Here is a 25,720-nt window from a genome sequence, read left to right as displayed (position 1 = left end):
CATCATAAAAATCTAAAAAAAAAAAATCCTTGAGGAAATGCTGGCAAACACCCCTACTTAAGAATGATGCTTTAAAAAATTACTATCAGATTCCATGTCCTTCTGATTTCCATCATACAAAAAAGACTGAGTTTAGAAACTAAACCATGGAGGTTTCCAAATAAAGCCTCAGTAGACAGATACCGATAGAGTACTACAACCGTGCTAGGTGAGCTGGACACAGTTCCCAGCTCAACCAACATGGCCTGGGGTAAAAGAGACTTGTCATCATTGTGGGAGGTGCTTTGATTGAAGGATATATGGGAAAGCAGAGGGGACAAAGGAAGCTATATCAGACACAGCATCTTTGTTCATGGGAGATGTTTAAAAAAGCTTTGAGAATGAGTGATGCGCTCTTAAGCTGAAGTTTGAAGGACATCACAAAAGGGGAAAGTATACTTCTCTGTGTTCATGTACATAGTTTTGATCTGTGAACTTCCAATTAAACTCCAAATGGAACACTTGCTCTGCTAATCAACCTTCCCCACAAAATTTCAAAACGTCAGCCCACCCTGCCCCTAGGTTTTTTTGGACACTCAAGTCAATCTTCAACCCTGACCCCTATTTTATTTTTATGGAAGCATTTTCCCAACAGAAATACCAACATATTTGCCACAAGATATTATGGGGGGCAAAGGTGTAATTCAATTATGTGACTTAATCAGTTCAAATGGCTGATGTACAAGGATCTCAGGATGCCATCCAGCTTTCAACTCAAGGCAAATAATTGTTCCATAATTTCTTAATTCTCCCGCAAGACAGTTTAAATTAAAGGATGTCAATTTGCAAAGCCAGACTGCATTGTATTCTTAAATTGGGCCTGAAATAGCCACAAGATGAAGGGTAATAAGGCAGAGAGCAGAGCCCAGGGTGCCTGGTGCTGTGCAAAATTGTTTAATACGGTCAGACCCTTTAATCTTCATATCTACTGATGCAGAAAGCAGCATATTTCTGTCACTTATGATAAGAAACATTACTTTTTAAATTCCTTGGTGAGGCCCGCAGATCTTCTAGACAGCCAAGATAGCAGGAATCTCTATTTCTGTGTGTGTGAACGTTTCTTTTTTTCCCTTAAATTGGTTTTATTCTAATTCATTTAGTCTCCAGTCTGAGTTAGAGACAAGTAACCCTGAATGGAACCACACAGGAGAACAAAGGCTTCTGCCTTCCAGTCCTCAGATGGGACTGGCTACCGGCTCCTTGAATAAGTCAGTGATTAAACAAATAATGAACCTGAGGGCATTCACCATAGGACAGTCAGTCAATTCCAGAAAGGGAGAGAATTGGAACAACATCTAAGAGAAACAAAATCCTGCTCCAAAGTGAAGGGTGCAGTGCAGGAAGCGGATACATTAAACTCTTTTCCTGGAAGAGTCAAGTATTTTACTCACACGTGTCCTAGGAAAAGGCTGGGCCAATGTGTCCAGGCTGGGTCGGGGTGCTGCTAGGGAAATGTAGACCCCAGAATCTGGATGGAAGGAATTGGATGCTGTTTTCCCAAGATTGCCAGAGCCACGAATCAGGAATCGTCATGGAGAGAAGCCAAGGACATCGCTGTAATGAAAGAAGTACATGTCAATTTGGAAAGCAAACCAATTAGGAGGAAGGAGGACAGAGTTTGGAGTTAATGGTCACAATGGTGTTTAAAGTAAGTGGGTCAGGATGAAGCATCATCTAAAGTGTATGTGCTACATGTAGGTGGGCCGGGGGCACAGGGATCCAGAAGAATTGTGCTGGACTAAACCAAAGGGCATTAATCAGTGTCTCTGTGCCTCATGTTGTGTCAGACATGACACAAGTGGTCTTGTTGTTGTGTTGTGTTCAGTTGCTCAGTTTTGTCCAACTCTTTGTGGCCCCATGGACTATAGCCCTCCAGTATCCTGGAGGGCTATAGTCCCTGGGATTTTCCAGGCAAGAATACTGGAGTGGGTTGCCATTTCCTTCTCCAGGGCATCTTCCCAACCCAGGGATCAAACCCACATCTCCTGCATTGGCAGGTGGATTCTTTACTGCTGAGCCACCTGGGAAGCCCCCAGATAATGTCGTGGGTACATGGGTACAAACAAAGCATAATGCATTCATCAATCTGTATTCTAAAAATTTGGACTAGGTTATATGCAGGCTAAAATTCAATAGGTACGAATTCTACATTTCTCACTTGTATGAATCTATCTCTAGGATATTTGCCTAGAATTTGTTTGCCTAGAATATTAGGAATTTATCTCTAGGATAAATGCCTATAAGTAGAATTACTGGGTAAAAAAAGATGCTTATAAATTTTGATAGACATTCTCAAATTACCATATACAATAACTATGCAGTTTTACACTCTCTTCAGCGATGTATGAAATCACAACTTTCTCATGTCCTCCCCAACAAAGCTGGTCACACTATTTTGGGGGAGAGACACAAGATATAAGGCATAATAATTACAACAATAGGAATTCCCTGGTGGCTCATACAGTAAAGAATTCATCTCCATTGCAGGAGACTCAGGTTCTATCCCTGGGTCAGGAAGATCTCCTGGAGGAGGGAATGACTACCCACTCCAGTATTCTTGCCTGGAGAATTCTATGGACAGAGGAGCCTGACAGGCTACAGTCCATGGGGTTGCAAAGAGTTGGACAAGACTGAGCTACTAACACTCATTCACTTTCAACCCAATGATAATGCTACTATTTAATGAACAATTGTAGCATTTTAAGCCCAGTTTTAGTCTTTATATGGAATAATCCATTTATTTGTAGTAGTAACCCACTGACAATAGAAACCATTAGTATTGTCATTAAATAGATAAGGAAACAAACTTAGGGAGCATAAGAATCTTGTTCTTGACCACAGCTATGAAGGGTGGGACTGGGGTTCTAGCCCTGGTACCTGGCATTTCTTCAATACCAAAAATATTAGCGCTTATTCTAGGAGGTGGGGTGTTATCTATGGTACTTATTGTAACAAGTACACACAGATAGGAAACCAGAGGGAGGGTGTGTGTCTAGGGAATCAGGGAGACCAATTCTTTCCATCTCAATAGAAGTATACACAGGCTATTAAGTGGGAAAATATTGGGAACAACATGATATATTTTTCTTTTTCCCCCTGCTTTTTTCACTAGGAAAATTATTTTTTCAACATTCATGATATGTAGAAAGGTCAGAGCTACAAAAATGAAAGGATGGTGTGGTTGAAGAAGCATGGTGCTGAAAGTAACATAGACCTGGGTTCAAGTTCAAGTTCTACTACTTTTAAGATGGATGATGGTAAGGCAAATTATTATATAACTTACTTCTCTGAACCTCATTTTCTTCAAATGAAAACGTTGAGTCTATAATCCCAGGAAAATGTGTATGATGACTAAATAATGTAAAAGGTAAACAGTGCCAAACAATTGATAAATATCACTAGTTATAAGCAATTTCTAACTACCTGTTTAATTTTATTCTTGTTTCTCTTTAAAGATCTTCTGCTCTCATCAAATTGGTTTATTCACTTTTCTCAAGCATGATGGAATTTTCCAGTCTGCTTGCACTTCTGCATTCTTTTACTTAAATACATCCTTGTCCCCAAGTCCTATCTATAGGCATTCTACCATGAAGCCATTCAGGTGTGTATCAAATGCTACCAACTCAACAGTGTCTCTTGAATAATAACCCCTGCAATATACTACCCCTAAGGAGTTTAATGGAGAAGGCAATGGCAACCCACTCCAGTACTCTTGCCTGGAAAATCCCATGGACCGAGGAGCCTGGTAGGCTGCAGTCCATGGGGTCGCTAAGAGTTAGACACGACTGAGCGACTTCAATTTCACTTTTCACCTTCATGCATTGAAGGAGGAAATGGCAACCCACTCCAGTGTTCTTGCCTGGAGAATCCCAGGGACGGCAGGGCCTGGTGGGCTGCCGTCTATGGGGTCGCACAGAGTTGGACATGACTGAAGTGACTTAGCAGCAGCAGCAAGGAGTTTAATTCCTAAGTACTATCGAATTCCTGTTTACTGAGCTCCACGACTTTTAGGAAATTAGTCATCACAAAGTGAAGAAGTGAAGTCGCTCAGTCGTGTCCAACTCTTTGCAACCCCATGGACTATAGCCTATTAGGCTCCTCCGTCCATGGGATTTTTCCAGGCAAGAGTACTGGAGTGGGTTCCCATTGCCTTCTCCAGGGGATCTTCCCTACCCAGGGATTGAACCCAGGTCTCCCGCATTGTGGGCAGACGCTTCAATCTCTAAGCCACCACGGAAGCCCCAAAATGCTATGCTATGTATCAGGCACTGTTCTAAACTCTTTCTATGTCTCACTTAATCCTCTCCACAGGTGATAGGTACTGTTATTATTTCCCCTTAGTCCTGAATGCCAGTCACTATTAAGTGTCTTATCAGCACAGCTGGACTGAAGGGTCTAAAGGGCAAAGAGGCCATGAGCATAATACTTGTAGACTTTGGAGTCAAAGAACATCAGCTCCAGTCTAGGTACTGATCCTACCAGCTGTGTGATGTTTAGCAAATTACCAAATCTCTCCAGGCACTGATTTGGATTTGTAAGGGGATGCTGATAATACCAACTTCAAAGAGTCATTTATGAGGTTTGAGTTTGCAGATGAAAGAATTTCAAACTGTGTGTGCCGTGTGCTGAGCACTTAAGTATCAGCCCCTATTATCACTATTTAAATAGCATGTAGTTGGTTTCCAACAAAAGGCTCCTGTCCATCACACCTTCGAATTCAATCGCTATTCCCTCTGCCTGTGCTGTCTTTCCCCACCCTCACCATCATTGCACTGCCAACCTGAAGAACTCAAGGCCCAGGTCTCTGGGATCTTGCTCTAGCAACTTCTGCTCTGTAAGGCCTTCTTTAATGGTCCCCTCTGCAGAGAGAGAGAGCTCCCTCCATAACCATATTCCGGGTCACCTGCATCACTCACCATTCTGTGGTACAATTCCTTGTTATCAGTTCCATTCAGAACTATGAGCTTCCAGAGGATGGGGACGATGCCTTAGTTATTTTTAATCCCTAATACTTAGCACCCAACATGCATAACTAACTGCTCTCTAAGAGTCTATTAAATAAAGAAATAGATTTTAAAATAATTAAAAAGTACTTACAAAACACAAATATACTCACATAGAAAACAAACTTGTGGTTACCAAAGGGGAAGGAGGGTGCAAATTAGGAGTTTGGGATTAAAATATATACACTAGTACACATAAACGAGATGACCAACCTACTGTATAGCACAGGCAACTATACTCAGTCCCTTGTAATAACCTATAATGGAATAGAATCTAAAAAAGAATATATATGTATAACTGAATCACTTTGCTGTATACTTGAAACTAACACAACATTGTAAACCAACTATATCTCAATAAAAATTAAAAAAAATTTAATTCAAAAAAGTTAAAAAATATTTTAAGATGAACAAACAAACCTGAATGATAAGCAAGGGAAAGTTACCAATTCTTAACTCCCTACTATATAATGAGTGAAAAGCCACTCAACCTCCTTTTCAAAGCATAGAACAGAAACTGCTAAAATTAAATGTTTTATAAAAATAGATGAGAAAATTCTGTAAGGGACCCATTACATGCCTATCTGCCACATCTTTGCTCACCACACTGCCAAGCTATTGATGTTTTAGTGACAGACATGGCAAAATGACAGATTCACCAGCAATTTATAAACTCAAGACATTAACAGACACACGGGCTGCTCAGATATAAGCAGAGCATTACGGAAGGAAAATAATAATTAACTCATAAGGAAAGGGGCAAGTAAACATTCTATTAAAAGGAAAAAAAAATCCCAAATGAATATAATCTCTTTCCATTACATTACGAGCATTAAAATTAATGGTGTTGGTTTTTCTGTGGTTTGGATCGTCATTGTATTTAACAAGCTGAAGTTAACTTCACAGTGGAAAAAAAAATAAATTAAATGTGCTGGTGTCTCAGGAAACTTCATTTTCTGAGTGAATAGCCAAGTTGCTGCACATCACCAGAATGGCTGACAATCAGTTTTCCATACTGGTGTGCTCTAAATGGGAAAGGAAACTAACTCTTCATTTAAATTATATTGCAAATCACTTCTTGCCTGCTGAATGGCAGTCAGCTGCAGTAGGTGGCTTTCACGTAGGGCCCCAAATACAACATTGGCTGATTAATGCTAATTTCAAATGTTTTCTTTGGGAGCCGGAGAGAGGTGGATGGGCGTGCTATCTTAGTGCATGCGATGCTGAGGAAATTTTATGGTGAGTGACTGACTCAAAGGCCAACAGCATATTTGCCATCAGATAAAAATGCACATTCACAAACATACCAAGACAAGTCAATTATTCCCTGATTCACTATTCCCTGGGTCCCTTTGTGCAAAGAAAACTATTCATATTCCCCATCAGATGGATACACAGAATCATGGTAAACAAGCCCCCGATTCCACTATTCTATATTATATTTCCCAGGGCACCTTCCACTGTGGAAGCCATTAGTTTTGGTCTTTTTGTTCCCGATTTATCAAAACAGACATTTTGCTGGCGAGCTCAGTTTTACTCCCAAATGCAAAATAGTTAGGAGACACAATTTTCGGCCAACTGAAAGAAAAAAGCAAAACATGCTTTGTAATCTTTTGGTTAAGGAGACTGGAAATTTCTACTTCTCCACCTTGATGACTGGTATGTCGATAAATACAAAATTCAGTGCTCAGAAGCTTGCAATTCTCTTCCCCTTCCCCAGTTAACAGTTCAGAGAAACAAACCAACCCATCATGTCCTCTGAATTTCTCCCAATAAAATGCACTGGAGTCAGATCATTCAAAATTAAGCAAACTGGTCAGAACCAACATCTGAAAAAGAAAAAAATTAGCATGAGCCATCATATTCCACTTGTCAAATCAACAATACTCTTTTATTTTTTTTTCTGATTTTATTTTATTTTTAAACTTTACATAATTGTATTAGTTTTGCCAAATATCAAATAATACACAGTGTGGACAAGGGTTCTGGGGACAGATTCTCAGCACTGGGAGTAACCCTGCTCCCAGGTCACACACAGCATATGTCCAGCACACTGCTATCGTTGACGATCAGGAACTGATCAGGACACGTGGTGCAAGAGATGGTAGCATTTTTTTTTGCTCAGATGGTCTTGACATAGGCTGGGACCTGGGACCCTTTGCTGCAGTGCTGTAATGCTTGCACGTGGGCAAACCTCTCAAGCAACAAAATACAAAAAAAAAACAAAACGATATGGAGCTAAAAATAACTGTGTGCATGCGCAGCTGGGGCAAATTATGGACAAAAGTTATAGCATGACCAAAAAACCCCAACTGCCACTTCTGAAAAGTCAGGAACAAAAACTGTATCAGGTGCAAAAGCAGAGTAATGAGCATGCCCTCTGCACTCACCACCACCAGTGAAAAGTGAGCATGTTAGTTGCTCAGTCATAAGTGACCCCATGGACTGCAGCCCACCAGGCTCCTCTGTCCATGGGATTCTCCAGGCAAGAGTACTGCAGTGGGTAGCCATTTCCTTCTCCAGGGGATCTTCTCCACCCAGAGATCGAACCTGGGTTTCCCACATTGCAGGCAGATTCTTTAATGTCTGAGCCAACAGGAAAGCCCTGCTGCTGGTGCTGCTGCTAAGTTGCTTCAATCGTGTCCGACTCTGTGCAACCCCATAGACAGCAGCCCACCAGGCTCCCCCATCCCTGGGATTCTCCAGGCAAGAACACTGGAGTGGGTTGCCATTTCCTTCTCCAATGCGTGAAAGTGAAAAGTGAAAGTGAAGTCGCTCAGTCCTGTCTGACTCTTTGCGACCCCATGGACTGCAGCCCACCAGGCTTCTCCGTCCATGGGATTTTCCAGGCAAGAGTACTGGAGTGGGGTGCCATAGGGAAGCCCTAGAAGTGGGCAAAACACCTAAATCACCCCTTGGGCCCAATCCCTGGACACACTCCTACACTTACCCCATATAAAAAAGAAGTTAGCCACCCCCTTCTCAGGGGGCAAGTGAGCAAGGAACCTGTCCTTTGTGCTTACTTCCCACCTGCTGCTGCAGGGGCCCCAGTATAGCCTTTCATGAATTTCTATGTTTCTATGTTTCTGGCTTCTAGTTTCTATGGATTCAGGAAAGTCAAGAATCCTGATCGGTATCAGCCTGGCATGGAAGCTTAGCTCTTATACTTGGAAATATATTATTCTAGGTAAATTCCCTTTTTAAAATGAGCCTGAGTTTCCTACTTGCAGGGCTGTTGTGAGGATTTGAGGTGAATACTGCGTAGTGCAGTGTCTATCATAAAGTAGGTGCTCCATCCATGAGAGCTATTATTACAATAGCCTTTAAACAAAGAGTCCATTTCTTTATTTATGAGTGTTTCTCACCATACTACCAGGATCATCATGGAGTACTTGAGCTATCACGATCCACACCAGTAATGGACTAATTTATAGATGTGTAAATAGCCAGTGTGCCCCGAAACCACATTTTCTGTTGTGTATAAGTCAATGTATTTCAATAGCTGAAAGCTAATTTCCACATGGGTCTTTGACCTTTAAAATTACTGAATGCCTTGCTCTCAAGTGACAGGATCTTTTCTGTACCTGACACTGATTTGCAAAATTAGATGTCCAGAAGGCTAAAACATAATTTTTTTATGAACAAGACAACAGTGTAACAAGCTTGGGACTATCTCATTAAAACCTGACTATAGCAAAGTCTTCATGACCATTAAAGGACCAGGCTTCTGCTGTGGCAGGATCTTTGGGCAGGGAAGTCACAGACAGGCTTCTGTGAGAAGGTTCTAAACCCCTGTGAGTGCATGAGGCATTCTACATATTGAGTGAAGCAGTGGTTCCCAAAGTGCATATTAAGAGTCACCTCGGGAATGTCACAAATTACTGACCATCAGGCTCTACCTGATCTACTGAATCACAGCCTCTAGAGGTGGGGCCTGCACATTAGGAAATTTTTGCGAGTGTTCCAGGTTATTGCAACGGGGAGCCCAGGTTTCAAAAATTCACTGGAGTAAAGAGAAATGTTCTGATTGGCTGATGGTCTCAAAAACTGGTGATCTTTCTTTACATAAGGTTGAAAACTGCAGAAGCGACAAGAGGACAAACAGAACACATGAAAGAAGAAGAGATGGAGAGCAGAAGAATGGCTGAAGCTCTCGGTTGGGCGGTGGTAACTGAAGCAGCATGTGGTGTTGTCCTGAGGACGGGGGAGATGAGAGCTGGAGCAGGTCTGCAGTCTGGGGGAGGAGAGGCTGGACATAGCCATGGACATACACGCCATCTCTCCAGCTCAGTATACCACTCTTGGGAACAGGTGGGAGAACCAGCAAGAGGGGAATGGGGAAGGGGAATATGGATAAATTGAGGGAAGAGAGTGACTTCTGCTGCCAAGTCTATAACCCCAGCTTTTCACCTCTGACCGCCCCAACCTCTTTCATACTTTTCCACGCTCTGATCCTTCCACCTGAGATCATCTTTCTCCTCCCCCACGCAAATGCCATTGGATATCACCTCCTGCACGAAGCCGTTCCTGATTTCCTCCAGCACAGTTAACTGTTACTCAGTCCCAAGTATTTCTTCCAGAACAGTTCCTCTCCGACACAACTCTTCACATTATATTAACATTAGTCTGTGGTTTACGCAGATACCCTTACTGCTCAATTCTGGGTGTTTTTCTGTTTTATCCTTGGTCTCTGCCACAGGTCCCAGTACAAATTCAGTATTTTTTTTTAAAGAGACTACAGCACAGTGGTAGACTTACATTGCCATTGTCTGTACAGCATCCTTTTCGTAGCTAGCCCATTCTATGGGATTCTAGAGCAACTGTCAATCTCAATGGCATGGACCCAGGCAGAGTCACTAAAGAGACCTTCCACAAGAAATGCTATACAGAGGTTTTCTGTTCTAAGACCCATAACGATTTTACCTGAGACTGCCAAAATGTTCTTGTATGCAGCACATACAGCACTCCCTTTGGCAGGAGTAAATATTGCTAAATGCTCACACATTTAGAAAGAGTTTGAAATTGACAGATAAAGAGAGGATGAACCCTGATGAAGACATTTTAGCACCTGGATACAACCAGACCTGATATCTCTACATCATCACTCAAAACTTCCCACTTATATGTGCCAATATATTCATCATTTTGCTGGTATTACAGTTGGATTTCTATCACTTACAGTGTAAGATATCCGTACCAACTCAATCATACCATGATAATGATACCAATGACAAAGCCTCCAGTCAGAAAATTACACTTGATTCTTCTGTTTAAGAAATCAGCAGAGAATAAGTTCATTTTAAAACAAAGAAGTTCAAACTGTTTGACAGGGTCCAAGGTGTGTATGGAAGACTCTAAGGAAATAAATTATGCAGAAATCAGAAAGCAAATGCCAGGGGCTTGGCCTGCTCCTTCTTTAAAGTAACTCTCTTTATTCTGTTTTATATACTGAGATTCTATAATTCTTTTTTTCAGAAAGGTCTCATTGCTTTAAGAAAGTGTGAAAACTAAGGCATTAAGATCTGTCCTCAAAAACAGTGTAATATTTTCAATAAATTTTTTCTTCACACATAAAAGATTACTTTTCAGTTACTTGAAAACATTGCTTACACGGAACAATTCATTCTGTAAGTGACCTGGGGAACTGAAGTTTTGCTAGAATTGAACAAGAGACATGAGACAAAGATGGAAGAACTCCACCATCATTCCAGGGATCTGATGGGACATTTTGTCCCAAACCATTGTATGGCTGGAAGCAATGCCAAAAGCTTGTTCAATGTGTTGCAAGAAGTCTGTAGGTGGATAGGAATAGAAGATTCTGCACTGGGCTTTAGGTCTTTAGGAAACTGAAAAAGAGAGAAACCCTGGAAAGGAGCTGTGGAGAAAAACTTCTAAAAAGCAGCTATTTAAACTTAGTCACGTAAGTTCAAAGGCTGAGTCACGCTTGACTCCTCTGCCTGCCTCATTTCCCATGCTTAGTCCTGCTTGCCTGAGTCATCTTCTTATAATCCTCAACCTCATTTCCTCCTCCCCACCTTCACTGACTCCAAGTCTCAGCTTTTCTTTCAGGGCAGCTGAAAGCCCTCCTCCCTCTGGCCTTTGCAGGGTCACCATGTTGAGCTTCCCAGCTCAAAAGGGACCACAGCCCTGACTTCACTGCTGCAAACCTGCCCAGGGATGAGGTTCGGCCCTTCTGCCATGGCCTTGCTCGTGTGTCTCTCCTCTTCTCCTCCCCCCAGCCCCCAGCTCTGGTACACAGCATGGACCTGCAGGTGTTCCTGTCCCAGGAGGCAGTGCCTTTGCCTGGATATCCCCTCTTCAGGTATGTGCAGTCAGGTCTCAGAATCACTTTCCTATACCAGTGGTTCTCCAGTTTGAAAATCTGCTTCAAAAAATTATCTGGGAATTTAATCCTTTGTCAGTTGTTTCATGAATGAACATAGAACCTATTATACAGAGTGAAACGAGTCAGAAAGAGAAAGATAAATATCATATTCTAAGGCATATATATGGAATCTAGAAAAATGGTACTGAAGAATTTATTTACAGGGCAGCAATAGAGAAACAGACATAGAGAACAGACCTATTGACGTGGGGAGAGGGGAGGAGAGAGTGAGATGCATGGAAAGAGTAACAGGGAAACTTACATTACCGTATGTAAAACTCATAGCCAACAGGAATTTGCTGTATGGCTCAGGAAACTCAAACAGGGGCTCCGTATCAACCTAGAGAGATGGAATGGAGAGGGAGATGGGACGGAGGTTCAAAAGGGAGGGGATATATGTATACCTATGGCTGATTCATGTTGAGGTTTCACAGAAAACAAAATTCTGTAATATAATTATCCTTCAATAAAAAATAAAAGGAAAAAAAAATTACCTGGGGATCTTGTTAAAAGGCAGATTCTGAGTCAGGAGGTCTGAGAGGAGCCTGAGATTCCACATTCCTAACAAGCCCCCTGATGCTGCTGGTGAAGGGACCACACTTTGAGTAGCAAGATCTGCTAACAATTACAGTGGAAACCGTGCCTAAATAACCTCCCCCCTCACTCACCTACACTAATAATTAGGCACACCTGATAGCCTTTGCTTGTAATCAGTGCTTACAATGAACTAGGCCCTGTTCAAAGTATTGTTCATTTATTAACTCATTTAACCAGCACCCTATTTCATAGGGTGGTTGTGCTGGTAGTATTATCACTTTCAAACTTACCCAGAGTCACAAAGCTGGTAAATAATCGAAGCCAACTTAAGCTCAAGCTTAAGCTCACCTGTTTGTATCCTTATCTTATGCTACTCTGAGAGACTCTCAACTGACAGGGTCCCGCCTCTGCTTCCTCAGCTCTTTCTGCTTTCCTCCATCCCAACTCATACAACAATATATTGCAATAGACTGTTTACTTGCCACTGGACAGTGAATTCCTCAAGATCTTCAAGATAAGGCAAATGCCTCAAGTTAAGGCAAAAATTCCTCTGTGCCTTACCTCTGAACCTAAGGCACCACCAGGCAATTCCTGGGATAAAAGAGATATTAACTATATGTTTTAAAAAACTACTGGCCTGCATAAACATTCGCAGAATTTAGCAAATTTTCCATTTCTCTCTGACAAAGGTTACTTTATTTCTCTTCCTCACACTAGCTAACATAAGAATCACCTGGAGGGCTTGTTAAAACTCTGGTTGCTGGGCCCCACCTCCAGTTTGCTTTAAGAGGTTTAGGAGGCTGCTGAAAGCCTTCTTTTCTAACAAGTTCCTAGGTGACTGTGCTGCTGCCAGGGGTCTGAGGACCACACTTTCACAACCACTGCTTCATTTACTCATTGTAAATTCTCAGTTTTCTTTCACAAAAGATCCTAAAGCACTCAACAGCATGCCATATTTCAGAGACAGACTATCAAAATCCTCTGAGATCAAAGGGAAGTTTTACCTCTTCTGTTTAGGAGCATGAAAAAAGTATCAAACATCATAGCAGTTTACTAACAACCCACCCAGTAACTGGTTTTGTTTTCTATTGGAAAAAAAAGAAATCAGGTGAATTAGCAAGTGACATTTAAAGCAGAAGTCAAAAGCAAATGTAGACTTTGGTTTTAGATGCTCCAGAAGCAATTAAATCAGCTGTCTTAAATTGAGCCCATTGCTGTTGTTCAGTCCTCAAGTCATGTCTGACTCTTCATGGCCCCATGGACTGCAGCACACCAGGTCCCCTGTCCTTCACTATCTCCCAGAGTTTGCTAAAGCTCATGTCCATTGAGTCAATGATGCCATCCAACTATCTCATCTTCTGTCACCCTCTTCTCCTCCTGCCTTCAATTTTTCCCAGCATCAGAGAGTGTTCTACTGAGTCGACTCTTTCCAACAGGTGACCAAAGTATTGGAGCTGCAGCTTCAGAATCAGTCCTTTCAATGAATTTTCAAGGTTGACTTCCTTTAGGATTGACTGGTTTGATCTTGTGCTCCAAGGGACTCTCAAGAGTCTTTTCCAACCCCACAGTTCAAAAGTATCAATTCTTCAGCGCTCAGCCTTCTTTATCATACAACTCTCACATCCATAAAATGACTACTGGAAAAATCATAGCTTTGACTATATGGAACTTTGTCAGCAAAGTGATGTCTCTGCTTTTTAATATGCTGTCTAGGTTTGTCCATACGAATGAGAATATACAACATTGTGAATAGCCAGATAAGAATATTGCAGACAGAGAGAATCACAAAGGTTAACACCCTGATATCAGAAGGAGCTCAGTCAAAGCCAGGGTGCCAGGAGAGCAGGCATAAGATGGGCTTTGTATTGCACCGGGAGATTCTGAATTGTATTCTCAGTATAATAGGAAGAAACCAGGGCTTCCCTAATGGCTCAACTGGTAAAGAATCTGCTTGCAATGTGGGAGACCTGGGTTTGCTCCCTGGGTTTGATCCCTGGGTTGGGAAGATCTCCTGGAGGAGAGCATGGCAACCCACTCCAGTATTCTTGCCTAGAGAATCCCCATGGACAGAGGAACCTGGTGAGCTACAGTCCATGGGGTCTCAAAGAGTCAGATATGACTGAGCGACTAAGCGCAACAGAAGGATTTCAGCAGAAGTGTCATGTCTCATTTGCATTTGAAAAAGGTCACTCTGGTTGTCCTGTGAAGAAAGGTTTGTAAGGGGCAACAGCGAAAGGGAAAGGATGAGTTAATTTTTCCACGCACTGGGCTACCTGAAACACTTAACAGCTGGTAGCGGGGTGGATCGGAGAAGGCAATGGCACCCCACTCCAGCACTCTTGCCTGGAAAATCCCATGGACGGAGGAGCTTGGTGGGCCGAAGTCCATGGGGTTGCTAAGAGTCGGACACGACTGAGTGACTTCACTTTCATTTTTCACTTTCATGCATTGGAGAAGGCAATGGCACCCCACTCCAGTGTTCTTGCCTGGAGAATCCCAGGGATGGGGGAGCCTGGTGGGCTGCCGTCTATGGGGTTGCACAGAGTCGGACACAACTGAAGCAACTTAGCAGCAACAGCAGCAGCAGCAGTGGGATGGATAGGAGCAGGGAGAGGTTTATCAGTTGTACCAATTTAAAGTTGGTACCAATATAAAACTTTACAGCCTGATCAGATAATCCACTTGCATTGCACTATTTAAATACAACATGCTAAACTGGTCTAGGCTAGTTGTAGCCAAGGTGCTGCAATTCAGGCCTTCAGCTTGCTAGAAAAGTCCATAGAAGATTGTCTTTTTAGAATATTCTCAACAGAATGGCTGTGTATAATCCCCAGAAGGGCAGATTTAAAGAATACAGTGGCCCTTTGAGAGCTGAAAAAGCAGATAGCGAAGTGCTATTTTCTTTTCTTACAAAATAAGTCTTTTTCAAATTATAATGAAATTCCAATCCATGGATGACCATCAGTAACAATAGTCAACACTTACATAGTGCCCACACACCAAGCCCCATTGTCCTGAACGATGACGCATATTTACTCATTCAAATCACCCATGAAGTAGCCACCGTGCGGTGCTGTGCTTAGTTGCTCAGTTGTGTCTGACTCTTTGCAACCCCGTGGACTGTAGCCCACCAGGCTCTTCTGTCCATGGGGATTCTCCAGGCAAGAATACTGGAAGTGGGTTGCCATTCCTCCTCCAGGGGATCTTCCCAACTCAGGGATCGAGCTCAGGTCTCCAGCATTGCAGGTGGATTCTTTACTGTCTGAGCCACCAGAGAAGCCCAAGAACACTTTAGTGGGTAGTCTATCCCTTCTCCAGGGGAACTTCCTGATTCAGGAATCAAACTGGGGTCTTCTGCATTGCGAGCTCTTTCTTTACCAGCTCGGCCACCCAGGAAACCAGAAGTAGCCACTAGGAGTTCATTATTCTCATCTGATAGATGAGAAAGCTGAGGCATAGAATGGGTAAGTAATTTGCCCAAGATCACACAGCTGGTAACTACTGAAATTGAGGCTTGACACCAGGCCTTCTAGCTCCAAAGTTGTGGCCAGAGTGTTAGCCATCATACTATTGCTTCCAGAGAATTTTCAATATGAGACATGTTTACTTATGGAGAGAAGGCAGCCCCACATTTTAAATTTTCTTGTATCCCTAGCATAATGTCTGACACAGAATAATCTGTCTCTGAGGATGAGCTGAACCTGGATGCTGAGCTTCACTGCCCCCTATAATGGAATAAGAAAAAACACCAAGTCAGAGGCAGGAACTGAGTTCTAAGATAATATCCTCATGCCAATGACACAAAATGCATGCTGATGTTGTCAAAAGACTCTGCAGAATCTCAACAAAATTACATGTAACTTTAGATACTGTGGAAGAGGTACCCAAACTCAGTTTATCTTAAAATAAGGGAAAGAAAGTTCCAGAGGAAACATGCATGTAGCTGCACCAACTATCGTCCTCCAAACATGGTGGGTGTTGAGCCAATTAAGCCCCTGGCTGGCATCACAGATGAGGCCTAACTCACAATGGTATTGCCAGAGCCAAGGACAGTACCTGGCATAAAATCTGTTCTGTTCTGGTGAGTTGCTAAGTCATATCTGATTCTTCCTGACCACACGGACTACAGCATCCCAGGCTTCCCTGTCCTTCACTATCTCCTGGAGTCTGTCAGATTCATGTCCATTGAGTTGGTAATGCTATCTAACCATCTGCCATCCACTTCTCCTTTTGCCTTTAGTCTTTCTCTGCATCAGGGTCTTTTCCAAAGTGTTGGCTCTTCACATCAGATGGGCAAAGTATTGGAGCTTCAGCTTCAGTATCAGTCCTTCCAATGAATATTCAGGGTTGATTTCCTTTAGGATTGACTGGTTTGAATGCCTTACTGTCCAAGGGACTCTCAAGAGTCTTCTCTAGCACCACAGTTCAAAAGCATCAATATGTGGGATAAAACTGGCTGAGTGAGATGGGCAGATCCCTTGAAGTCCCTGCTATACTTGCTGTGTGACCCTGGTCATGTCACTTTCCTTCATGGGCCTCAGTTTACCCGTGTGTACCCCACTCCAGTACTCTTGCCTGGAAAATCCCATGGATGGAGAAGCCTGGTGGGCTGCAGTCCATGGGGTCGCTAAGAGTCGGACACGACTGAGTGACTTCACTTTCACTTTTCACTTTCATGCATTGGAGAAGGAAATGGCAACTCTCTCCAGTGTTCTTGCCTGGAGAATCCCAGGGATGGGGGAGCCTGGTGGGCTGCCATCTATGGGGTCGCACAGAGTCAGACACGACTGAAGCGATGCAGCAGCAGCAGCAAACCAAGGATGATATTATCTACTCTGTGTCTTTGCCATGCATATGAGGGAAGGGGAAGGATGGAAATAAAGATCTTAGATATGTGCTTAGCTCAGGATATATAATCAGTAAGTGGTAACTTCTGCTAATATGATTATTTCTACTGCTACTGCTATTATTATTACATGGTTATAGACTTGAAAATTGGCAGTAAGGCCAAACAACTTAGGAAAAAAGCCTTAACAAAAAGCATGATTGCAGTCTAGCTTTTGAGACATATCTTACAGGAAATATATTCTTTGTCAGTTAACATAAAATATTAGACCAAAATGACTTGAGACATCTGAGAGATATTTCAGTAGAGTGGTTAAAGGGATAGACCCTGGACCAAACCCCAGCTTCACCACTTACTAACTATGTAACCCTGAGCAAGTTACTTAACATCTCCGGTCCACTCTCATCAGTGAGATGAGAGTGTTCATAATAATCTGCTTCACGGAATTATCATGAGCATTGAATAAGATAGAATACATAAAGCATTTAGACATTCCTGACAGCATGTGAGCGCTCGGTTAAGTGTTAACTACTGTGGTTATCACGTTGCTGTTTTCACTGTGTGGGTATTTAACGCAAAATCAGGAAACTAGACAACACGAGATGCCAGGCTCCTGGTTTGCGTCTGCCTGTGGCTCACAGTGAAACAAACTCCAAAGAAAAGCAAGACACTTCCATTCTCATTATATCACAGCACTGAGGCAGTTCAGAGAGGCTGTCTGGCCATCCTAATAGGTACAGGCTGGCTATTTAATGACTTACAAAGACAACAAGAAAGAGGAACAGTTATTTGATGCCTAAACGTTACAGAAAATAAAAGAGAAGGTTGGGGTGTGTAAAAAGTATTGTTCCATTCCTCAGGGCAATTAGCATATTCAGGACATACAGCTGGCAAATCCAGAAACTGCTTTTTCTCTTCTATCAAAGGATAATATATATTTTCACCTTCAGAAAGGTTAGGTAATTATAAGTGTATTCTCCTTACTCATAATATTTTAAGCAAGTAATTGTTGCCCATGGGAACATGTTTAATTATTTCTGATGAACAGTTGTGGCACAGAACCATGAGAACATGTCAGGCAGAGTGTGGAAATCGCAGCCCAGTTCTTAATTGTGTGGGAATCTTGTCCTTTCATCGTGGAAAAAAAAAAATCCCATATTGATTTTTCTCTCAATTGATTTCACAAAATTTTCAGTTTAGCAACACTGAGTCTCTCCAATTATAGCATCTTCTCGATTCCCTGGGTGAAAGGCTGCCTCAGGCCTTTGTGATAGAAACCTCACACTGCCCAGCAAGCACCCTTTCCTGGACACTAGAGTCTCATAACTGTTCCCCCTCCTCACCTGGGCCAATTTTTAAAAACTGAAATATAGTTGATTTATAAGATTGTGTCCGTTTCAGGTACATAGTAAAGTGATTTGGATATATATGTATATACATATATATTCTTTTTCAGAGTTTTTTCCATTATAGGTTGTTATAAGATAACAACCTTATTTCCCTGTGCTATAAGTAAATTCTTGTTGTTTTTTTGTTTTATATATATATACACAGTAACATGTATCTCTAAATCCCATGCTTCTAATTTATTCCTCTTCCCTTCCCCTTTGGTAACCATAAGTTTGTTTTCTATGTCTGTGAGTCTATTTCTCTGTTATGAAATAAATTTATTTGTATCATCTTTTTATATTCCACATATAAGTGATATCATATAACAGTTGTCATTCTCTGTCTGACTTACTTTACTTAGTATGATAAACTCTAGGTCCATCCAGGTTGCTACAAATGGCAACATTTCATTTTTTATTACTAAGTAATATTCCTGTGTGTGTGTGTGTGTGTGTGTACCACATCTTCTTTATCCATTCATGTATTGATGGACACTTCCACATCTTGACCATTGTAAGCAGTGCTACAATGAACATTGGAGTGCATGTATCTTTTTGAATCATGTTTTTTTCTTTGTATATGCCCAGGAGGAGATTGCAGGGTCATATGGTAGTTCTATTTTTGGTTTTGTAAGGAACCTTCATATTGTTCACCGTAGTGGCTGAACCTATTTACACACCCACTGATAGTGTAGGAGGATTCCCTTTTCTCCACGCTCTCTCCAGCATTTATTATTTATAGACTTTTTTATGACGGCCATTCTGACTGGTGTGAAGTAATACCCCATTGTAGTTTTGATTTGCATTTCTCTAGTAATTAGCAATGTTGAGCATCTTTTCATGTGCCCTAGTCACAATATTTTTAAAGGGAGCAGGGAAAGGCAAGGGAGTGCAGCTTTGGGATTGCACATGAAGATGGAGGCGCCATTTCTCATTCTTCCTGCAGCAGGAAGAACATTAGAGGAGGTGTGGCTTTTGTACCCTGTCATGGATGCTTCGCATTATGGGTGGGAAACCTGAGACCCTGCTAGGGAAAGGGCTTTCCAGAAGCTACCCAGCAAAAGCAAGTTTTAAACTGAGATCTGCTGACTCCAAATCCAGAAAAAGAAGCAAGTTGAGCTGGGAACATTCAGTGGAGTTGACACGACAATCTGAGATCAGGCCCTGCCAGAAGGAATAGGTTCTGGGGAAACTGCTAGATCAAAGGTGCTGAAGGGGTAACTGACAGGGGGCTACAGACCTGCTCCATTAGGCCCTCTTTCCTGCGGCTGGCACCCACTGCCCCTCCACTCAGTGAGCACGAAGTGGCTAAGAGCAAGTGACTCTGGATTCAGACAAACCTGACTTGAAAACTGCCTTTTCCTAACAAGGCAGTGAAATAGGTGTCACTACTCCATTTTACATATTTAGAAAACTGTGCCTAGAAAGTCAGGGAGCTTTTCCAAGGCCGTTCACTTGACCCATGTCTCATTTCCAAGCCTTCTACTTCCAAATGTTGGGATATTTCCATAAAATATTTCTTTACATTTACAAAGTGATTTTACCTCTAAAATCAGTAGTTTTGTATCTTCAATGTTAATTCACTTGTTCAGTAGAAACTGTTTAGAGATATATATGGTGCTAGTCAACTCTTTTTAAATGGAATTTTTATTGAGGTAATTATAGATTCACATGAAGTTATAGGAAATAATAGTGAGGTCCCATATATATGATAGTCAAATTTTTGATATGAGTTTTATACCAAGCGTGAAAGACTCTGGACCAAGGGAACTATAATGGTCTAGATATAATAAACCTAATAATTCTTTACAAGTCTTTTATTTATAAGTGGTATACATTTGAGGCATTAAAGCTCCGATGCCTGGAGTCAAATCCAACACCGCAACTTCTCAGTTTTCTGATCCCCAGTGAATGAATGGGTCTCTCTGTTTCCACACTTGTGGAAAAAAAGGGTGGGCACAGCCACGTTGCTTATAGTATTATTGTGGGATTAAATGGGTTAATGCATATAAAGTGCTCAGAACATATAGTCAACTGATCACTCATATTCTTGGCATGTATCTACATATTTTTGCCTATGTACTGACTTGGAAAACAAAAGCTCAATCTTTTCGCACCTATTCCTTTCCCTTTGAGGGCAGGGCAGGGGTGGGGATTGGATTGTTACAGAAACTGGGAATGAGGGTACAGCTTTTTAATTTAAACCTATACAACATTTGCTTAATGATTTGATTAATCCATATCATTAATAAACATTTTCTTTTATACATTAAAAGTTCAAATTTTAAAAAAAATACACAATTTCCCTGCTTATGGGAAGACATTCAAAGATACCAGCAGTTTCCTGCAAATATGTAAATTTTATTCCTTTCTTTTGGGAAGTCTTGAGTAGACAGTACATGATTTCATGAAAATCCTCATGAAATAGAAGCTATTTCCTAATTTCTTCTATGTGCATAGTTTATGTGTTTTAAATTATTAATAATAGGGATGGATAAAACCATTACAATATTGTAATTAGCCTCCAATTAACATAAATAAATTTAAAAAAATAGGGATGGAGATTGCTTCTGGATCCTGATCGGATCCCATTCTTAGATGTGGAAATCTTAGAAAATTCTCTCATTTTGCCCTTTTTAAGGAATCTCTCTCTAAAGAACACAAGCAGTGCTTGTGTTATAAAACACAAAACCTATTTTATAGACTGATAAATGATTAGGTTTAACTAAATAAAAGTCAAACCTGTCACGATGTCTTAGGTGTTATTGGGCTCACATCCCCCCATTACAAACCCTTGCCTACCCCCCAGCCACTCAAGTGCACAGACACCCACCACCTCCATCGTTACCACCACCACATCATCATTTTCACCATCTTCATCCTTACCAGCACCTCCACTGCCTCTATCATTACTTACAGCTCTACAACCTTCATCACTACCACCACCTCCAACATTACCACCAACACTAAGGTCCCTAAAATGGCAATTATTTGCTGATTGCCACAAAGCTACCCACAGAATGGATTGCAGGCAAAAAGGTTTTATTCAGAGCCCTCATGATACTTCCACCAAATCTTTATTTTAACTCTTGCACAACGTGAAGCATTTAACAGTCCTTCTCCCTAACTAGACTGGAAGTATATTTACCTCTGAATGCTCTTTGCCTGGAACTGAGTTTATCTCTCAGGGGCTGCTCAGGAAATATATCCCCAGTGAAATTGAATGCAAACCTCCCATCGCCTAACATGCACTTTCCATCCCAGACTACCCTGCCAGCTTCCAGAAGTCCTGTTTTTCAAGGATGGTTTGTATAAAAGGCAGTGTTGAGCCTTTTATATGAGAATTGGAGATAAATACCACAAGTGCCATGGGTCACAGGCTCACGGTAGAGCTATTAGGGAAAACTGCAGCCCCTTAGCTAGTGGGATGGGGCAGTCTCTCACAGAAGCTGTGTACTGGGGCGTGTTGGACCCAAAAGACATCAATTCTTTGCTGCCTCTTTATTTGGGAGCAAGGAGGCCACTTAGGTAAAGTTTGAGCTTTGTTATCACGGTGAGAGCCTCACAAGAATGAGGAACACCCTGTTCTAGGATGTCAGCCAGTACCCAAGGAGTGTGCACAGAGACAAGCAAGCTTAACAAGGCAGGAGGGGCTACTCTGAAGACAAACTGGCTTGTCTCTCCTCAATGGAGAAATCTAAGTCAACCCATCCTTCACAAAGTTTCAGACCTTTGTCCATCTGGCCAACCTGGGTCAGCATTTAAGTCCCTGACCCTGCTCCAGGGAGAAGTGTGTAGTATCACTGTTTATGATGGGTCTCTATAATGATGTTGCTTTCTTCAGAGGCCTTTCCTGACTTTCCCAGTCTGTTTGGGTTTCCTATTGGAATAGCAGCTGGTATGTGTGCATGTGCTCAGTCGCTCAGTTGTATCTGACCCTTTGTGACCCCCAGGGAATGGGATGCCATTTCCTCTTCCAGGGATTCTTCCTGACTCAGGGACTGAAACTGTGTCTCCTGCTTCTCCTGCAATGGCAGGCAGATTCTATACCACTCTGCCACCTGGGAGACAGCAGGTATATCTCAGTGAATTTGTAATCACTTGGTCAGTTCCCCTCTTCCTTACTAGATCACTAGTTTTACAAGGAGGTGAGGGGACTGTATTTTCCAATTCACTGCCATATTCCTTGAATCTAGCACAAGTTAGATTCACTTAAAAAGTGTTAATTTTTTACACAGTAGGTGCTTAATAAACACTTTTAAATAAATAAATCACTTAAAAATAAATGAACAAGAAAAACAAATAGTCTATAGACCTAGAAAGCTTCCAAAATACTTTTTACATGTATTAATTAAGTTTTTTATTTCTCACATGATCCATATGAAGGAAAAATATTATTCTAATTTTTGCCAAAGAGGAAAATGAAGGATTGAAGCAGTGAAACTGCCCAGTAGCAAAGTTGAGAGTTCATCAAGTCAGGACCACCCAGCCCAGCTCTTCCTCCTTGCTCTTTAAATTCTCTTTCTATTCACCAAACCCCCAAAGATAAACTTAGAATCACAGCACCTTCCATCCCCCACACCTGCTGTGGGATCCCAATTAATAACTGCAAAAAACATTTGCTATTGTTCCAAGGAGCTGGGAAATCAATGTGTTCATTAGCAGGCTCCCCCTCCCTGCCATCAGTCAGGAAGATGAAGGTGCTGGGGCCTGTTCTCTCTATTTCTCCTAAACCATCTGTGACTAAAAATGTTCTTTGAAATGCACTTTTCCCCAGCTCTCACAGTTAGAATTTCATCTCATCTTTATCTCACTTCCCCATGCTAACACCCCCACTCCCGAAAATAAAGCCCCCAGAACTGCTGATCTGCCTCTCTTTCCCAGATCCTCCCTAGTCAGCAAGAAAGAGACCAGATCCAGTGGTGGCTTTAGGTCTCAATTTTGATTTAAAAGGAAAGCATGCTTTCATCCTCCATGTTTCCCTATCTGCCAGGCACTGTATGCATGGCTTGTTAGGTCGGATCCTCCAGAGAGAAGGCAGAGGACGCAGGGTTCAGACAGAGGCTAATTCTGAGCCCATAGAACCCTGGGTCCCCTGGTCCCTTCTGCTCAGAGCCAGCCCCATTTCCCGGTGTGCAGGCTGATGGGCCAGTGGCCAGACTAAATCAAATCTCATGATGTGAATTTAGGGGCTCTACTGTATATACTGAACTTCATTTACACAGGATCAGTTACCAAGGATAGTAAAAGGCTCTTTTAAAACAAAATTTAAAGCTACTTAAAAGTTGCAGTTAAAAAACAAGAAATATCTGAGTACCTAGACTCATCCACTCAATAGCTTGCCACATTTGTTTTATCTCTATATACATTCTACTTTTTCCTTAAACCCTTTGAGAATAAGTTGGCAATATTATGAAGTGTTACCCCTAAATTCTTTAGCATGTATCTTTTAAAAACAAGAGGATATTCCCCATAGCCAAAATACTGATATCACTTGGGACATTAGAGAACTGTTTTCTAATGTACAGTGTATATTCAGATATCCCCAACTATCCCAATAATGTTCTTCAAATCTTTCTTTCCCATGTACAGTCCAATCAAGAATCACGTGTTGCATTTAAATGCCATTTGTTGTTAGCCTGTAATCTGAAACTGGTCCTCAGCCTTTTCTTTTTTTCCATGGTGTTGATGCTTTTGAACAGCATAAGCCAGGTTTATTTTTTAGAATGGTCCTCAACTTGAGTCACATGATTCCAGTTCACCCCATCATTGGAGACATTAGATTTATCACATGATTAAATATGGTATGTATCAGATTTGTTCATTGTAAAAGTATCTTTCCTCTTTAGTTAAAAAAAAAAAAAAAAAGCAGCAAGCCCGAAATGGAATCACTTATGCTAAGCCCCACATCACCAAACAGAGACTTAACTTACAGTTTCAGCTCTCCCAGAAATGGAATCTTAAATCTGTCAATCAGCAATTGCCTGATCAGCACTAGGTAGGTAATCTACCTGATAGACCCCTAGCATCCCCTAAAGGACAATAATCTTGCAATAATTAATCCACTTTTTTGCCTAGTATAACTTCCTTGTCATTGCTCCTTTCTGCGTATAAAATTGTTTCATTGTATACAGCTTCTCGGAGCTCCTTTCTATCTGCTAGACGGGATGCTGCCTGATTCATGAATCATTGAATAAAGCCAATAAGATCTTTAAAATTTATTCAGTTGAATTTTGTTTTTGAGTAATTAATCAGTATTCTATGGGAAGATATTTGAGACCATATGAATATCCTTTACCCAAACAACTTTAATATAATGGCTTAAGCATTCATTGATAATACTTACGTAAATCAGTTATTATAGCAGTGGTTGCAAAATAGTACTGTTATATTTCTATCATTCCTCATACAAAAGCTTTTTTTCTGCAAAAAGAACTTTCCCTTTCCCTCTTCAATTTTTAGTATCACTCTAGACTCATGGATTCCTTTTTGTATTATTTCTAGTAGTCATGTACAGATGTGAGAGTTGGACCATAAAGAAGGCTGAGGGCTGAAGAATTGATGTTTTTGAACTGTGGTGCCGGAGAAGACTCTTGAGAATCCCTTGGATGGAAAGGAGATCAAATGAGTCAATCCTAAAGGAAATCAATCCTGAATATTCACTGGAAGGACCTGATGCTGAAGCTAACACTCCAATACTTTGGCCACCTAATGTGAAGAGCAGATTCATTGGAACAGACCCTGATTCTGGGAAAGGTTGAGGGCAGGAGGAGAGGGGGAGCAACAGAAGATAAGATGGCTGGATAGCATCATCGACATGAGTTTGAACAGACTCTGGGAGATGGTGAAGGACAGGGAAGCCTGGTGTGCTACAGTCCATGGGGTCACAAAGTTGGATATGACTGGACAACGGAATAACAAGTATGTTAGAACCCCTGTTGCCAATCTTCACTCTGTTGCTCTAATCGAGGATCTTGGAAGGAGAAAATATTAAGTTTTTTCTAGCTCCTTCCCATCCTCATTCTCTCTAATCTCAGTCATTTGAGAGTTCACATGTTGGTCCCTCCTACTCCCTGCTGGACTGTATTCTTGACAAGGAAATCTGAGAAGTCACATAGAAGGATCTGAAACTGCATCATGATGTCCACTACCAAGCCGAGCTTCCTGAAGGATGGAGTCACATCTCATGGCTGTGTCCCCAGCACCTAGCATGGTACCTGGATGTTAGTACATGCTCCCTGGTTATCATGAAAGGAACCCAAGAATGGTTGCTTCAACTGAGTGCAAAGTAGCAGCTCAAAATCTCAGACAGTCTTTATCAGAGGGCAGTGAAGGAAAATTCACTTTTACAGAATATTTAGAATGCATCAAGTTCCTGATAAACCTACCAAAAAGCTGCCATATTAGCTTGGACTTCAACATGAGAAGCGAGTAAAAGTATCTGATGTTTTTAAACCACTGTTATTCTGTGTCTGTCACATACAGCTGAACTTATATCCCAGATAACATATTCCCCTACTGT

General features: G+C 41.5%; 1 protein-coding gene across 5 annotated transcripts in view; it reads right to left on the bottom strand.

Annotated features, from left to right (window-relative positions):
- The window catches only part of DAB1 (DAB adaptor protein 1), a 1,337,206-nt gene that overhangs the window by 944,916 nt on the left and 366,570 nt on the right, over positions 1-25,720 (bottom strand). For all 5 annotated transcript variants that reach the window (XM_061411800.1, XM_061411797.1, XM_061411794.1 and 2 more), the window contains exon 2: positions 1,431-1,593. The gene's annotated coding sequence lies outside the window, so the exon portion shown is untranslated. The remainder of the gene's footprint in view (positions 1-1,430; positions 1,594-25,720) is intronic.

Source organism: Bos javanicus, chromosome 3, assembly GCF_032452875.1.
Source record: "Bos javanicus breed banteng chromosome 3, ARS-OSU_banteng_1.0, whole genome shotgun sequence".
NCBI classification, from domain to species: Eukaryota; Metazoa; Chordata; class Mammalia; order Artiodactyla; family Bovidae; genus Bos; species Bos javanicus.
Note: the sequence above shows the minus strand (reverse complement) of the source record. Positions and strands in the feature narration are given on the sequence as shown.